The sequence below is a fragment of the Barbus barbus genome (genome assembly GCF_936440315.1).
Source record: "Barbus barbus genome assembly, chromosome: 40".
In the NCBI taxonomy this organism is placed as follows: Eukaryota; Metazoa; Chordata; class Actinopteri; order Cypriniformes; family Cyprinidae; genus Barbus; species Barbus barbus.
Genome location: NC_136718.1, coordinates 2,754,337 through 2,768,796, shown reverse-complemented (window position 1 = coordinate 2,768,796; position 14,460 = coordinate 2,754,337).

Genomic DNA, 14,460 nt, shown 5'->3' with positions numbered 1-14,460 from the left:
TAGAGAGGAGACAAGCACCGCTGTGCTGGCACAAGTCACGGCAGCTGTTAAGCAATACTTCCCTAACATACCATTTGCTGCTACATCAGCTTTTGTGGCTACCTGGGACAGTGTGCCGTACTATAATGGTGGAGGGGTAAGATTTTCCACAATCTATGATTAATAATCAAAGCTCGGTCTTGTTGGTTTGCATGGTGTTTAATGATGTCTGTCGGTGTTTTGAAGGTGGTCACTTTCCAAGTGGTTTTAGCGTACAATGTTCATCGCTCTTTCATCCTGATCTATTATGGAGATGTTGCAGAAACAGGACAGGCTTGGCAGGTGAGTGAAGTACTGCTTCTTTTACATTGTAAAAATTGTTAAAAATAAACACAAGCATGCAGTTTATAAGGAATTGCCCATGTATGTGGAAGAAGCGTTTCTTTCTCTGTTTTCATTCAATTCTTTTTGTGTTTTACTTCATCTGTCTATCTATCTATCTATCTATCTATCTATCTATCTATCTATCTATCTATCTATCTATCTATCTATCTATCTATCTATCTATCTATCTATCTATCTATTAACCAATGACATCATGTTTTATTTTCCCGTACAGGCTGGTTATATCACTGTGGACTCTGCCAATTCTTTCACAATTCCAGCAGCCAGTGTCCCTGAACTCTCTTCTAGCAGTAATATCGATGTGACTGCTTGTTGGTCTTTCCACGTTGATGGGTCGCCAAACCGTAAGCCCACAACTAGCATCATTGTTTATAACTAGATTCTCAGAGGGGAATTGGCTAAACATTTGTGCCACGTTTAGTAGCATTTCCTGCTTTAATGCAAAAACCTGGATATGATTTACAGTTCGGCTTCATTTGACGTAGTATATTTGAGAACACTTTCGGCCTTTTAATGAGCCAATTCAGGTGCTGGATACAGAGGGTGAGTCATACTAAGCAATTCCAGAAAAGTCTGCCATATTGTAGTGGTCTGCTGCTTTCTCCACAACCTTGCACTCAATAGCAGCCTGCAAGCTGGGTGACTGCCCTGGGCAAATTCTGATCAGCGCTAACTTTGTGGCCCATGATGCTCCAACTGCCTTACTGTACTTATGTTGCATGCTGTGAATCGGGTCCCAAAAACCTGTGGCTCCCACCAGAATAAACAACACTATTAGAGAGCACAATTCAATCTTAGTCATTTCCCAGAATTTTAAGCAGGGTAGTGTTTGCAAGCTTATGTTTCTGAGAAAAGTTAAAGGATTCCTTGTCACTTACATTTTTCCTAGTGCCAGCTAATTTCCTACCTTTTGGAAAAGGAGAAATAGTAACACCCCGTTTGGATAATGGAAGCTCTGAAGCCGTTACAATGCAGCAGCCTTTCAAGTTTTTTGGACGCACACACAACCAGACCTTTGTAAGTATTTTCAGTTGTAGTTGACCTTATTTAAATGCACATCATATATCTAATTGCATTGGAAATGACAAGTGTCTTAAAATGACTAAAACTAGTAGCTTTACTTTGTTCAGACGTTTCTCTCTTTATCTACAAGTTTTTTCAAATATGAAATTCAGAGGACTCTTGATTCGTAGCATTAACCAGAAGGAATTGTGACTAATTCTACCTCTTCCTTCTGTCACCTAATTTTTCCCTTCACCACACATGCAAATGTTTTGCCTTAAATTTTAGGTCAACAACAATGGCCATCTAACATTTACTGAGTCACTGTCCGACTACATCCCCCTGCTGAATTCTGGAAGAGACATAATAGCTCCTCTCTGGACTCACCTTGACAACAAGCTTGGTGGAACTATCTCCTACAGAGAAGATACAAGCAGTGCTGTACTGGCACTAGTCACTGCAGCTATTGACCAATACTTCCCTAACATAACCTTTGCCGCTACATCGGCTTTTGTCGCTACCTGGGACAGTGTACCATACCACAGTGGTGAAGGGGTAAGATTGACTTGCTGTTTTTCAATTAACTAATGTTGTCCTGAGAAAGGTTTTTCATGCTTTCTATTGCTATTTTGAAGGTGGTTACTTTCCAAGTGGTTTTAGTCTCCAATGTCCATCGTTCTTTCATCCTCATCAACTATGGAGACATTGCAGAGACAGAACAAATGTGGATGGTAAGTGACGACAGGCGCCTGTAAACATTATGAATGAAACAAATGACAAAGAATTGCCCTTGCCTCTCTTCGTACTTTACATACTACCAAAAGGCAGTTATATCTGGAACATGCTGAGGACCTAACAATTAATTTTTATTTCTCAGGCTGGTTACAACACATTGGACTCTGTCCATTCTTTCACAGTTCCAGTGACCAGTGCTCCAGAGCTCTCATCCAGCAGCAATATCAATGTGAACGGTCGCCGCTCTTTCCATGTTGATGGCTCACCGCTCTGTAAGCCAATGCAACCAGAAGCTCAAGCTTAACCTGTACCATTTGTGAGCTTGTTTCTTCAACGGAACAAGGGAATTCATTTTCAATTCTCCTTTCCTCAGTACCGAGTAATTTCCTCGCTTCTGGGGATGGAGAAATAATCAACCCCCCTGCTGAGGACGGGAGCTCCAATGTCATTTTCTTGCAGCAGCCTTTCAAATTCTTTGGACGCACATACAATCAGATCTTCGTAAGCATTACCTTTCCCACACCATTTAAATTACAATTTATTTATATTCTCATCATTTCTTCAAAATTGCCTATAATATATTGTCAAATAATTGTGGTCCTGGATTTTAGGTGAACAACAACGGCTTCCTAACGTTTACCGAGCCGCTTTCTGCCTACAACCCCATTCTGGATTCCGGAAGAGACATCATTGCTCCTCTTTGGACTCGCCTTGACAATCGACGTGGGGGATCTATCTCCTATAGAGAGGATACAAGCACCGCTGTGCTGGCACAAGTCACGGCAGCTGTTAAGCAACACTTCCCTAACATACCATTTGCTGCTACATCAGCTTTTGTGGCTACCTGGGACAGTGTGCCGTACTATAATGGTGGAGGGGTAAGATTTTCCACAATCTATGATTAATAATCAAAGCTCGGTCTTGTTGGTTTGCATGGTGTTTAATGATGTCTGTCGGTGTTTTGAAGGTGGTCACTTTCCAAGTGGTTTTAGCGTACAATGTTCATCGCTCTTTCATCCTGATCTATTATGGAGATGCTGCAGAAACAGGACAGGCTTGGCAGGTGAGTGAAGTACTGCTTCTTTTACATTGTAAAAATTGTTAAAAATAAACACAAGCATGCAGTTTATAAGGAATTGCCCATGTATGTGTAAGAAGCGTTTCTTTCTCTGTTTTCATTCAATTCTTTTTGTGTTTTACTTCATCTATCTATCTATCTATCTATCTATCTATCTATCTATCTATCTATCTATCTATCTATCTATCTATCTATCTATCTATCTATCTATCTATCTATCTATCTATCTATCTATTAACCAATGACATCATGTTTTATTTTCCCGTACAGGCTGGTTATATCACTGTGGACTCTGCCAATTCTTTCACAATTCCAGCAGCCAGTGTCCCTGAACTCTCTTCTAGCAGTAATATCGATGTGACTGCTTGTTGGTCTTTCCACGTTGATGGGTCGCCAAACCGTAAGCCCACAACTAGCATCATTGTTTATAACTAGATTCTCAGGGGGGAATTGGCTAAACATTTGTGCCACGTTTAGTAGCATTTCCTGCTTTAATGCAAAAACCTGGATATGATTTACAGTTCGGCTTCATTTGACGTAGTATATTTGAGAACACTTTCGGCCTTTTAATAAGCCAATTCAGGTGCTGGATGCAGAGGGTGAGTCATACTAAGCAATTCCAGAAAAGTCTGCCATATTGTAGTGGTCTGCTGCTTTCTCCACAACCTTGCACTCAATAGCAGCCTGCAAGCTGGGTGACTGCCCTGGGCAAATTCTGATCAGCGCTAACTTTGTGGCCCATGATGCTCCAACTGCCTTACTGTACTTATGTTGCATGCTGTGAATCGGGTCCCAAAAACCTGTGGCTCCCACCAGAATAAACAACACTATTAGAGAGCACAATTCAATCTTAGTCATTTCCCAGAATTTTAAGCAGGGTAGTGTTTGCAAGCTTATGTTTCTGAGAAAAGTTAAAGGATTCCTTGTCACTTACATTTTTCCTAGTGCCAGCTAATTTCCTACCTTTTGGAAAAGGAGAAATAGTAACACCCCGTTTGGATAATGGAAGCTCTGAAGCCGTTACAATGCAGCAGCCTTTCAAGTTTTTTGGACGCACACACAACCAGACCTTTGTAAGTATTTTCAGTTGTAGTTGACCTTATTTAAATGCACATCATATATCTAATTGCATTGGAAATGACAAGTGTCTTAAAATGACTAAAACTAGTAGCTTTACTTTGTTCAGACGTTTCTCTCTTTATCTACAAGTTTTTTCAAATGTGAAATTCAGAGGACTCTTGATTCGTAGCATTAACCAGAAGGAATTGGGACTAATTCTACCTCTTCCTTCTGTCACCTAATTTTTCCCTTCACCACACATGCAAATGTTTTGCCTTAAATTTTAGGTCAACAACAATGGCCATCTAACATTTACTGAGTCACTGTCCGACTACATCCCCCTGCTGAATTCTGGAAGAGACATAATAGCTCCTCTCTGGACTCACCTTGACAACAAGCTTGGTGGAACTATCTCCTACAGAGAAGATACAAGCAGTGCTGTACTGGCACTAGTCACTGCAGCTATTGACCAATACTTCCCTAACATAACCTTTGCCGCTACATCGGCTTTTGTCGCTACCTGGGACAGTGTACCATACCACAGTGGTGAAGGGGTAAGATTGACTTGCTGTTTTTCAATTAACTAATGTTGTCCTGAGAAAGGTTTTTCATGCTTTCTATTGCTATTTTGAAGGTGGTTACTTTCCAAGTGGTTTTAGTCTCCAATGTCCATCGTTCTTTCATCCTCATCAACTATGGAGACATTGCAGAGACAGAACAAATGTGGATGGTAAGTGACGACAGGCGCCTGTAAACATTATGAATGAAACAAATGACAAAGAATTGCCCTTGCCTCTCTTCGTACTTTACATACTACCAAAAGGCAGTTATATCTGGAACATGCTGAGGACCTAACAATTCATTTTTATTTCTACAGGCTGGTTACAACACATTGGACTCTGTCCATTCTTTCACAGTTCCAGTGACCAGTGCTCCAGAGCTCTCATCCAGCAGCAATATCAATGTGAACGGTCGCCGCTCTTTCCATGTTGATGGCTCACCGCTCTGTAAGCCAATGCAACCAGAAGCTCAAGCTTAACCTGTACCATTTGTGAGCTTGTTTCTTCAACGGAACAAGGGAATTCATTTTCAATTCTCCTTTCCTCAGTACCGAGTAATTTCCTCGCTTCTGGGGATGGAGAAATAATCAACCCCCCTGCTGAGGACGGGAGCTCCAATGTCATTTTCTTGCAGCAGCCTTTCAAATTCTTTGGACGCACATACAATCAGATCTTCGTAAGCATTACCTTTCCCACACCATTTAAATTACAATTTATTTATATTCTCATCATTTCTTCAAAATTGCCTATAATATATTGTCAAATAATTGTGGTCCTGGATTTTAGGTGAACAACAACGGCTTCCTAACGTTTACCGAGCCGCTTTCTGCCTACAACCCCATTCTGGATTCCGGAAGAGACATCATTGCTCCTCTTTGGACTCGCCTTGACAATCGACGTGGGGGATCTATCTCCTATAGAGAGGAGACAAGCACCGCTGTGCTGGCACAAGTCACGGCAGCTGTTAAGCAATACTTCCCTAACATACCATTTGCTGCTACATCAGCTTTTGTGGCTACCTGGGACAGTGTGCCGTACTATAATGGTGGAGGGGTAAGATTTTCCACAATCTATGATTAATAATCAAAGCTCGGTCTTGTTGGTTTGCATGGTGTTTAATGATGTCTGTCGGTGTTTTGAAGGTGGTCACTTTCCAAGTGGTTTTAGCGTACAATGTTCATCGCTCTTTCATCCTGATCTATTATGGAGATGTTGCAGAAACAGGACAGGCTTGGCAGGTGAGTGAAGTACTGCTTCTTTTACATTGTAAAAATTGTTAAAAATAAACACAAGCATGCAGTTTATAAGGAATTGCCCATGTATGTGGAAGAAGCGTTTCTTTCTCTGTTTTCATTCAATTCTTTTTGTGTTTTACTTCATCTGTCTATCTATCTATCTATCTATCTATCTATCTATCTATCTATCTATCTATCTATCTATCTATTAACCAATGACATCATGTTTTATTTTCCCGTACAGGCTGGTTATATCACTGTGGACTCTGCCAATTCTTTCACAATTCCAGCAGCCAGTGTCCCTGAACTCTCTTCTAGCAGTAATATCGATGTGACTGCTTGTTGGTCTTTCCACGTTGATGGGTCGCCAAACCGTAAGCCCACAACTAGCATCATTGTTTATAACTAGATTCTCAGAGGGGAATTGGCTAAACATTTGTGCCACGTTTAGTAGCATTTCCTGCTTTAATGCAAAAACCTGGATATGATTTACAGTTCGGCTTCATTTGACGTAGTATATTTGAGAACACTTTCGGCCTTTTAATAAGCCAATTCAGGTGCTGGATGCAGAGGGTGAGTCATACTAAGCAATTCCAGAAAAGTCTGCCATATTGTAGTGGTCTGCTGCTTTCTCCACAACCTTGCACTCAATAGCAGCCTGCAAGCTGGGTGACTGCCCTGGGCAAATTCTGATCAGCGCTAACTTTGTGGCCCATGATGCTCCAACTGCCTTACTGTACTTATGTTGCATGCTGTGAATCGGGTCCCAAAAACCTGTGGCTCCCACCAGAATAAACAACACTATTAGAGAGCACAATTCAATCTTAGTCATTTCCCAGAATTTTAAGCAGGGTAGTGTTTGCAAGCTTATGTTTCTGAGAAAAGTTAAAGGATTCCTTGTCACTTACATTTTTCCTAGTGCCAGCTAATTTCCTACCTTTTGGAAAAGGAGAAATAGTAACACCCCGTTTGGATAATGGAAGCTCTGAAGCCGTTACAATGCAGCAGCCTTTCAAGTTTTTTGGACGCACACACAACCAGACCTTTGTAAGTATTTTCAGTTGTAGTTGACCTTATTTAAATGCACATCATATATCTAATTGCATTGGAAATGACAAGTGTCTTAAAATGACTAAAACTAGTAGCTTTACTTTGTTCAGACGTTTCTCTCTTTATCTACAAGTTTTTTCAAATATGAAATTCAGAGGACTCTTGATTCGTAGCATTAACCAGAAGGAATTGTGACTAATTCTACCTCTTCCTTCTGTCACCTAATTTTTCCCTTCACCACACATGCAAATGTTTTGCCTTAAATTTTAGGTCAACAACAATGGCCATCTAACATTTACTGAGTCACTGTGCGACTACATCCCCCTGCTGAATTCTGGAAGAGACATAATAGCTCCTCTCTGGACTCACCTTGACAACAAGCTTGGTGGAACTATCTCCTACAGAGAAGATACAAGCAGTGCTGTACTGGCACTAGTCACTGCAGCTATTGACCAATACTTCCCTAACATAACCTTTGCCGCTACATCGGCTTTTGTCGCTACCTGGGACAGTGTACCATACCACAGTGGTGAAGGGGTAAGATTGACTTGCTGTTTTTCAATTAACTAATGTTGTCCTGAGAAAGGTTTTTCATGCTTTCTATTGCTATTTTGAAGGTGGTTACTTTCCAAGTGGTTTTAGTCTCCAATGTCCATCGTTCTTTCATCCTCATCAACTATGGAGACATTGCAGAGACAGAACAAATGTGGATGGTAAGTGACGACAGGCGCCTGTAAACATTATGAATGAAACAAATGACAAAGAATTGCCCTTGCCTCTCTTCGTACTTTACATACTACCAAAAGGCAGTTATATCTGGAACATGCTGAGGACCTAACAATTAATTTTTATTTCTCAGGCTGGTTACAACACATTGGACTCTGTCCATTCTTTCACAGTTCCAGTGACCAGTGCTCCAGAGCTCTCATCCAGCAGCAATATCAATGTGAACGGTCGCCGCTCTTTCCATGTTGATGGCTCACCGCTCTGTAAGCCAATGCAACCAGAAGCTCAAGCTTAACCTGTACCATTTGTGAGCTTGTTTCTTCAACGGAACAAGGGAATTCATTTTCAATTCTCCTTTCCTCAGTACCGAGTAATTTCCTCGCTTCTGGGGATGGAGAAATAATCAACCCCCCTGCTGAGGACGGGAGCTCCAATGTCATTTTCTTGCAGCAGCCTTTCAAATTCTTTGGACGCACATACAATCAGATCTTCGTAAGCATTACCTTTCCCACACCATTTAAATTACAATTTATTTATATTCTCATCATTTCTTCAAAATTGCCTATAATATATTGTCAAATAATTGTGGTCCTGGATTTTAGGTGAACAACAACGGCTTCCTAACGTTTACCGAGCCGCTTTCTGCCTACAACCCCATTCTGGATTCCGGAAGAGACATCATTGCTCCTCTTTGGACTCGCCTTGACAATCGACGTGGGGGATCTATCTCCTATAGAGAGGATACAAGCACCGCTGTGCTGGCACAAGTCACGGCAGCTGTTAAGCAACACTTCCCTAACATACCATTTGCTGCTACATCAGCTTTTGTGGCTACCTGGGACAGTGTGCCGTACTATAATGGTGGAGGGGTAAGATTTTCCACAATCTATGATTAATAATCAAAGCTCGGTCTTGTTGGTTTGCATGGTGTTTAATGATGTCTGTCGGTGTTTTGAAGGTGGTCACTTTCCAAGTGGTTTTAGCGTACAATGTTCATCGCTCTTTCATCCTGATCTATTATGGAGATGCTGCAGAAACAGGACAGGCTTGGCAGGTGAGTGAAGTACTGCTTCTTTTACATTGTAAAAATTGTTAAAAATAAACACAAGCATGCAGTTTATAAGGAATTGCCCATGTATGTGTAAGAAGCGTTTCTTTCTCTGTTTTCATTCAATTCTTTTTGTGTTTTACTTCATCTATCTATCTATCTATCTATCTATCTATCTATCTATCTATCTATCTATCTATCTATCTATCTATCTATCTATCTATCTATCTATCTATCTATCTATCTATCTATCTATCTATCTATTAACCAATGACATCATGTTTTATTTTCCCGTACAGGCTGGTTATATCACTGTGGACTCTGCCAATTCTTTCACAATTCCAGCAGCCAGTGTCCCTGAACTCTCTTCTAGCAGTAATATCGATGTGACTGCTTGTTGGTCTTTCCACGTTGATGGGTCGCCAAACCGTAAGCCCACAACTAGCATCATTGTTTATAACTAGATTCTCAGGGGGGAATTGGCTAAACATTTGTGCCACGTTTAGTAGCATTTCCTGCTTTAATGCAAAAACCTGGATATGATTTACAGTTCGGCTTCATTTGACGTAGTATATTTGAGAACACTTTCGGCCTTTTAATAAGCCAATTCAGGTGCTGGATGCAGAGGGTGAGTCATACTAAGCAATTCCAGAAAAGTCTGCCATATTGTAGTGGTCTGCTGCTTTCTCCACAACCTTGCACTCAATAGCAGCCTGCAAGCTGGGTGACTGCCCTGGGCAAATTCTGATCAGCGCTAACTTTGTGGCCCATGATGCTCCAACTGCCTTACTGTACTTATGTTGCATGCTGTGAATCGGGTCCCAAAAACCTGTGGCTCCCACCAGAATAAACAACACTATTAGAGAGCACAATTCAATCTTAGTCATTTCCCAGAATTTTAAGCAGGGTAGTGTTTGCAAGCTTATGTTTCTGAGAAAAGTTAAAGGATTCCTTGTCACTTACATTTTTCCTAGTGCCAGCTAATTTCCTACCTTTTGGAAAAGGAGAAATAGTAACACCCCGTTTGGATAATGGAAGCTCTGAAGCCGTTACAATGCAGCAGCCTTTCAAGTTTTTTGGACGCACACACAACCAGACCTTTGTAAGTATTTTCAGTTGTAGTTGACCTTATTTAAATGCACATCATATATCTAATTGCATTGGAAATGACAAGTGTCTTAAAATGACTAAAACTAGTAGCTTTACTTTGTTCAGACGTTTCTCTCTTTATCTACAAGTTTTTTCAAATATGAAATTCAGAGGACTCTTGATTCGTAGCATTAACCAGAAGGAATTGTGACTAATTCTACCTCTTCCTTCTGTCACCTAATTTTTCCCTTCACCACACATGCAAATGTTTTGCCTTAAATTTTAGGTCAACAACAATGGCCATCTAACATTTACTGAGTCACTGTCCGACTACATCCCCCTGCTGAATTCTGGAAGAGACATAATAGCTCCTCTCTGGACTCACCTTGACAACAAGCTTGGTGGAACTATCTCCTACAGAGAAGATACAAGCAGTGCTGTACTGGCACTAGTCACTGCAGCTATTGACCAATACTTCCCTAACATAACCTTTGCCGCTACATCGGCTTTTGTCGCTACCTGGGACAGTGTACCATACCACAGTGGTGAAGGGGTAAGATTGACTTGCTGTTTTTCAATTAACTAATGTTGTCCTGAGAAAGGTTTTTCATGCTTTCTATTGCTATTTTGAAGGTGGTTACTTTCCAAGTGGTTTTAGTCTCCAATGTCCATCGTTCTTTCATCCTCATCAACTATGGAGACATTGCAGAGACAGAACAAATGTGGATGGTAAGTGACGACAGGCGCCTGTAAACATTATGAATGAAACAAATGACAAAGAATTGCCCTTGCCTCTCTTCGTACTTTACATACTACCAAAAGGCAGTTATATCTGGAACATGCTGAGGACCTAACAATTCATTTTTATTTCTACAGGCTGGTTACAACACATTGGACTCTGTCCATTCTTTCACAGTTCCAGTGACCAGTGCTCCAGAGCTCTCATCCAGCAGCAATATCAATGTGAACGGTCGCCGCTCTTTCCATGTTGATGGCTCACCGCTCTGTAAGCCAATGCAACCAGAAGCTCAAGCTTAACCTGTACCATTTGTGAGCTTGTTTCTTCAACGGAACAAGGGAATTCATTTTCAATTCTCCTTTCCTCAGTACCGAGTAATTTCCTCGCTTCTGGGGATGGAGAAATAATCAACCCCCCTGCTGAGGACGGGAGCTCCAATGTCATTTTCTTGCAGCAGCCTTTCAAATTCTTTGGACGCACATACAATCAGATCTTCGTAAGCATTACCTTTCCCACACCATTTAAATTACAAATTATTTATATTCTCATCATTTCTTCAAAATTGCCTATAATATATTGTCAAATAATTGTGGTCCTGGATTTTAGGTGAACAACAACGGCTTCCTAACGTTTACCGAGCCGCTTTCTGCCTACAACCCCATTCTGGATTCCGGAAGAGACATCATTGCTCCTCTTTGGACTCGCCTTGACAATCGACGTGGGGGATCTATCTCCTATAGAGAGGATACAAGCACCGCTGTGCTGGCACAAGTCACGGCAGCTGTTAAGCAATACTTCCCTAACATACCATTTGCTGCTACATCAGCTTTTGTGGCTACCTGGGACAGTGTGCCGTACTATAATGGTGGAGGGGTAAGATTTTCCACAATCTATGATTAATAATCAAAGCTCGGTCTTGTTGGTTTGCATGGTGTTTAATGATGTCTGTCGGTGTTTTGAAGGTGGTCACTTTCCAAGTGGTTTTAGCGTACAATGTTCATCGCTCTTTCATCCTGATCTATTATGGAGATGTTGCAGAAACAGGACAAGCTTGGCAGGTGAGTGAAGTACTGCTTCTTTTACATTGTAAAAATTGTTAAAAATAAACACAAGCATGCAGTTTATAAGGAATTGTCCATGTATGTGGAAGAAGCGTTTCTTTCTCTGTTTTCATTCAATTCTTTTTGTGTTTTACTTCATCTATCTATCTATCTATCTATCTATCTATCTATCTATCTATCTATCTATCTATCTATCTATCTATTAACCAATGACATCATGTTTTATTTTCCCGTACAGGCTGGTTATATCACTGTGGACTCTGCCAATTCTTTCACAATTCCAGCAGCCAGTGTCCCTGAACTCTCTTCTAGCAGTAATATCGATGTGACTGCTTGTTGGTCTTTCCACGTTGATGGGTCGCCAAACCGTAAGCCCACAACTAGCATCATTGTTTATAACTAGATTCTCAGGGGGGAATTGGCTAAACATTTGTGCCACGTTTAGTAGCATTTCCTGCTTTAATGCAAAAACCTGGATATGATTTACAGTTCGGCTTCATTTGACGTAGTATATTTGAGAACACTTTCGGCCTTTTAATAAGCCAATTCAGGTGCTGGATGCAGAGGGTGAGTCATACTAAGCAATTCCAGAAAAGTCTGCCATATTGTAGTGGTCTGCTGCTTTCTCCACAACCTTGCACTCAATAGCAGCCTGCAAGCTGGGTGACTGCCCTGGGCAAATTCTGATCAGCGCTAACTTTGTGGCCCATGATGCTCCAACTGCCTTACTGTACTTATGTTGCATGCTGTGAATCGGGTCCCAAAAACCTGTGGCTCCCACCAGAATAAACAACACTATTAGAGAGCACAATTCAATCTTAGTCATTTCCCAGAATTTTAAGCAGGGTAGTGTTTGCAAGCTTATGTTTCTGAGAAAAGTTAAAGGATTCCTTGTCACTTACATTTTTCCTAGTGCCAGCTAATTTCCTACCTTTTGGAAAAGGAGAAATAGTAACACCCCGTTTGGATAATGGAAGCTCTGAAGCCGTTACAATGCAGCAGCCTTTCAAGTTTTTTGGACGCACACACAACCAGACCTTTGTAAGTATTTTCAGTTGTAGTTGACCTTATTTAAATGCACATCATATATCTAATTGCATTGGAAATGACAAGTGTCTTAAAATGACTAAAACTAGTAGCTTTACTTTGTTCAGACGTTTCTCTCTTTATCTACAAGTTTTTTCAAATGTGAAATTCAGAGGACTCTTGATTCGTAGCATTAACCAGAAGGAATTGGGACTAATTCTACCTCTTCCTTCTGTCACCTAATTTTTCCCTTCACCACACATGCAAATGTTTTGCCTTAAATTTTAGGTCAACAACAATGGCCATCTAACATTTACTGAGTCACTGTCCGACTACATCCCCCTGCTGAATTCTGGAAGAGACATAATAGCTCCTCTCTGGACTCACCTTGACAACAAGCTTGGTGGAACTATCTCCTACAGAGAAGATACAAGCAGTTCTGTACTGGCACTAGTCACTGCAGCTATTGACCAATACTTCCCTAACATAACCTTTGCCGCTACATCGGCTTTTGTCGCTACCTGGGACAGTGTACCATACCACAGTGGTGAAGGGGTAAGATTGACTTGCTGTTTTTCAATTAACTAATGTTGTCCTGAGAAAGGTTTTTCATGCTTTCTATTGCTATTTTGAAGGTGGTTACTTTCCAAGTGGTTTTAGTCTCCAATGTCCATCGTTCTTTCATCCTCATCAACTATGGAGACATTGCAGAGACAGAACAAATGTGGATGGTAAGTGACGACAGGCGCCTGTAAACATTATGAATGAAACAAATGACAAAGAATTGCCCTTGCCTCTCTTCGTACTTTACATACTACCAAAAGGCAGTTATATCTGGAACATGCTGAGGACCTAACAATTCATTTTTATTTCTACAGGCTGGTTACAACACATTGGACTCTGTCCATTCTTTCACAGTTCCAGTGACCAGTGCTCCAGAGCTCTCATCCAGCAGCAATATCAATGTGAACGGTCGCCGCTCTTTCCATGTTGATGGCTCACCGCTCTGTAAGCCAATGCAACCAGAAGCTCAAGCTTAACCTGTACCATTTGTGAGCTTGTTTCTTCAACGGAACAAGGGAATTCATTTTCAATTCTCCTTTCCTCAGTACCGAGTAATTTCCTCGCTTCTGGGGATGGAGAAATAATCAACCCCCCTGCTGAGGACGGGAGCTCCAATGTCATTTTCTTGCAGCAGCCTTTCAAATTCTTTGGACGCACATACAATCAGATCTTCGTAAGCATTACCTTTCCCACACCATTTAAATTACAATTTATTTATATTCTCATCATTTCTTCAAAATTGCCTATAATATATTGTCAAATAATTGTGGTCCTGGATTTTAGGTGAACAACAACGGCTTCCTAACGTTTACCGAGCCGCTTTCTGCCTACAACCCCATTCTGGATTCCGGAAGAGACATCATTGCTCCTCTTTGGACTCGCCTTGACAATCGACGTGGGGGATCTATCTCCTATAGAGAGGAGACAAGCACCGCTGTGCTGGCACAAGTCACGGCAGCTGTTAAGCAATACTTCCCTAACATACCATTTGCTGCTACATCAGCTTTTGTGGCTACCTGGGACAGTGTGCCGTACTATAATGGTGGAGGGGTAAGATTTTCCACAATCTATGATTAATAATCAAAGCTCGGTCTTGTTGGTTTG